This window comes from Malania oleifera, chromosome 2 (genome assembly GCF_029873635.1).
Source record: "Malania oleifera isolate guangnan ecotype guangnan chromosome 2, ASM2987363v1, whole genome shotgun sequence".
NCBI lineage: Eukaryota > Viridiplantae > Streptophyta > Magnoliopsida > Santalales > Ximeniaceae > Malania > Malania oleifera.
The window spans coordinates 75654504-75659274 of record NC_080418.1 but is presented as its reverse complement, the minus strand read 5'-3'; positions in this window follow the sequence as shown (position 1 = coordinate 75659274).

Genomic DNA, 4771 nt, shown 5'->3' with positions numbered 1-4771 from the left:
ATTAGGGTATTTATGAAAGATCAAATCTGTCACTAATAGTCATAAATTCGTCACTAATAGTAAAATAGTTGCTATATGTACCGTTACTACTAACTTTTAGTGACGAATTAAATATTTCATCACTAATAATAGAGTATTAGTGACAGATCATAACCATCACTAAAACCTTAATACCGTCACTATAAATTCTAGAACGCTTCAATTCAAATTTGTCACTAATAGTAGGGTATTAGTGACAAATTACAAATCTGTCACTAATACTAGGGTATTAGTGACGAATTACAAATTTGTCAACTAATACTAGGGTATTAGTGAAGGATTTAAATTCGTCAACTAATAATAAGGTATTTGTGAAGGATTTAAATTCGTCACTAATAGTTGGGTACTAGTGATGAATTACAAATTCGTCACTAATACTCTGGCATTAGTGAAGGATTCAAATTCATCACTAATAGTAGAGTATTAGTGACAAATTATAAATTCTTCACTAATAGTTGGATATTAGTGACGAATTTGAATCATTCACTAATAATTAAAAAAATTAAAAAATCGTTAATACTAATTTTTTTTAATCATCAATTCTTATATAAAAATATGTAATTACATTTTCGATACATAAACTGAAACCATAATTACTACAAAATTCGTAAATCATTCAAAATTTTGAATTTAAATACAAATTTAATTAAAATAATGAAATAACATATGTTCAAATAATAAAAATTATTTCAAAATATTCAAAATTAAAATACAAATACCAGTACAAATTCAAATTAAAATACAAAAATTCCATTTGTTCAAATAAAAAAAGTTGCATCTAACGACTGTAGTGCATGCATGCATGACATCGTGCTAATGTTATGACAGCCAAGAATCTTACAAATTAAGAGTCATTAAAAAAAATTAGTATACAAATGGAGGAGAGCTAGTACTCAGCATAATCAGGAAAAATAATTATATGATATAACAAATTCGCAAAGATTTCATAATCATGCATATTACACAATTTGTACGGTAGTAATATCAATAATGAAAAAAATAATGTCAATATTTAAAGCAAAACACTAAGTTCACATATTTCCATTGAGTTGCACACTTGAAAGGTAGCCTATAAAGTCGAAAGGATGAAAGGGTCTTTAAATAACCATGAGAAGATATTTTTTGGACTTGTAACCCGGTTTTTGGCTGGATGTTGGTGTTGTTCTTTGGGAGGTTTTTAATGTGTTATCTTTTGCTATCTCCCTTTGTAGTGCATGCATGCATGGCATCGTGCTGATGTTATGATAGCTGAGAATCCTACAAATTAAGAGTCAATAGAAAAATATTAGTATACAAATGGAGGAGAGATGGCGCTCAGTATAATCAGGAAAAATAATTTTATGATATAAAAAATTCGCAAAGATTTCATAATCATGCATATTACACAATTTGTACGGTAGTAATATCAATAATGATAAAAAATAGTGTCAGTATTTAAAGCTAAACACTGAGTTCACATATTTTTATTAAGTTGCACACTTGAAAGGTAGCCTATAAAGGGTCTTTGAATAACCATGAGAAGATATACACACAACTATACTTGAAACTACTTATATATATATTATGTGTAATTACCTTTTAATTTTTTGAAAGGTAAAACCGAGTGAATTCACTAATAAACAAAGCTCAAGTCAGAGGCCTGAGGATACAAAAGTGCAGGAAGACCCAAAAAAGGAAACCAACAAGGCAATAAAAACAGTGAGCAGACAACAAATCAACAGAAAAACTAAAGAGAACACCAATAATAGAAAATGCCAAAGCAGCTAAATCAGCAACCGAGAATTTGATAAAGTTCATTAACCATATGTGTAATTATTATCTTAAGATTGAGACACCTTTAGTTATGGAGGTTGTTTTATCTTTCCTTTTATTTTTTTTTTGTGATAGTGTTTAAAGTCTTTGCTAATCAGGTTTAGTCATGAAAATTTTTTTATAGTTTTTTTATATGATGGTGTTTAAGACCTTTCAAATAGTTGATTACTTTTTTAGGACATGAGGTTAGTCTGTCCTTCTACCATAATCTGCAATTAAATAAATTTATGTATAATATTTGAGTCCTATGTTGCCTCTTTGATAAGCTTAGGTGTTTACGAGCAAGTTTTAATTACGTCTTTAAAAATTTCATTAATTAATTATTTAATTTGTATTCTTCTTAATCTCATCCTAAAAAATAAAACAGTTTTTGGAGAAATTTGATAAGTTGAATAGAAGGGAAAATATGCATATGACTTAAAATATGAGTCATGTATCATTACATGCTCCTCCTTTTAGATAGATGCATTTTGAAAAGTTTTGAAGGAAATTGAGAAAAATGAAAGGAAATGAAAGAATAAGTTACTCATAATTTAGGAGAAAATGATAATTCACACACACATATTTTTATCTATACATACAAAATAACATACATATAAAGTTTTCTAGTAATTTTGTTGCAAAGAAAATGCTAAGAATGACTCCAATTTTTGTAACATGCATATAAACAAGAGTAAGGTTATAATGCACAGGTTGTAACCATCATTGGCACACATGGTAGGAGAAGAGTATATATATAGGAAGTAGAGTGCACCCCACCAGCTTCAACCACTCTCTTGCCTTGACACTAGACTTTTTCCTCTCAATTAAAAAGTAAAACTAAACAAATACAAATAAAATCATTGAAATATATGCAAATTACATTTACCTATCCACTTGTTAGAAGAATCTAACTTAGAATTTGACCTTATCTGCGTAATATTTTTAGTAGGACTGATGTAGATGTCAATCCAATCGTTATTACTTTAACATTCATTTTATCATAATTATCATTGTACATGGTTCTTTTTTTTTTTTTTTAGGAAAATTTTAACGAAATTTCAGCAGCATGTCATCTGTAAATTGCTGACTTAACTTAATCCCCTTACCTGATTCCAGCAAAAAGTCCGCTAATACCCCAGCCTATGCCCTAGGCGTTTAAAAACCCCTGAAATCCCGAAATTTAAATTTCACCATATTATCCATCATAATTCCTAGAACAACTTTCCCTAAAATTTCCCTAAGTTCTGAATACCCTAAATAGCCCAATAAAATCCTAAATTACCAAACTTACCCCCGATTTAGGATTAGTACCCCAGAGCTCCAATTCGAAAACTCGCTCTGGCTAGATTGTAGAGAATCTTCCCGCGAGTCTCCTGGTAATTTTCATTCGTTAATGAGGCTTATAGTTTAAGAGAAATTGAGATAAGTTTGAAATTTGGCCTTACCCCAGGAGATATGCCTACGCCGCTTCTACAACATATCCGCTCCAGTAGAAATGTCGGTGGCAGCGAGCAGAGTCCAACGGTATTTTTGGATTTTTGATCAGCCAAATATCGGAGATGTGGTGGAGGAGAGTGGAAGAGAGAAGACGCGGAGAGACGGAGACGTGACAGACACTGAAAGTGAATGCACAGAATTGGAAGTCTGAAGGCGCAGGAGATATCCAATCTCCTTCACGAAGATTCTAACAATTTACATACATATATTTTATAACTTACTTTATTATATTATATATATATATATACACACATATTCTTTTAACCTTATATATATATCTATGTATATACATACATATACCTTATTAGATTATTCATTTAATTAATTTAGTTAATTAATACTTAATTAATTTTTAAAAAATTTTTTTTCTTTAATTAATTTATTATTGTTATTATTATTATTTTTTTTTGGTGTTACATTCTCCCCTCCTTATAAAAATTTCGTCCTTGAAATTTGTTAACTATTATCAATTATCTCCTTAATTCATAATCCCTGTCTATAGAAGAGTCGATAGCCACAAACATAGTGGCTTCATCCCAAGTTTATTAACTACCCTCACTTAAGGCAGAGGAATACCGTGGTTACAATGCTGCCTTTGAGAAATTACAATAACCATAACAAAATTTGCCAAAGACTATTAATAATTAAAACTATATAAAACTAACCACACAACCTACTCTAATTCCTCTTTATACAACCATACCCTTACCCATCTGGCACTAGTCCTCGTTGAATAGCTGCAGGTACTTCTGGCGTATTTCCATTTCCAACTCCCAAGAAGCTTCCTCCATTTCATGATTTCGCCACAACACCTTCACTAACGGAATATCCTTAGTACGCAGTTCCTGTATTTTTTGATCCAAAATTTGAACTGGTACCTCCTCATATGCTAGAGTATCCCTGATCTCCAACGACTCATAACTGATCACATGTGAGGGGTCTGGAACATATCTCCTCAACATAGACACATGGAACACGTCGTGTATCCTGGACAGCATTGGGGGTAGTGCTATCCTGTACACCACCGAACCAATCCTCTCCAGAATCTCGAACGGCCCAATGTGTCTAGGACTCAGCTTGCTCTTCTTTCCATACCTCATCACCCCCTTCATCGGCGCAATCCTCAAGAATATCATATCACCTTCTTCGAATTCTAGCTCTCGTTGGCGAGTATCTGCATAACTCTTTTGTCGACTCTAGGCTGCCCTGATCCTTTCCCTGATAAGCTCAACCTTTGTAGAGGCCTGCTGAATAAGTTCTGGTCCCAAAATATGTCACTCGCCTACTTCATCCCAGTACAACGGAGATCTGCACCGGCAACCATACAAAGCCTCATATGGTGCCATTCCAATGTTGGCCTGGTGACTGTTATTGTATGCAAACTCAACCAACGACAGATATCGGATCCAACTGCCCCCAAAATCTAATACACATGCCCATA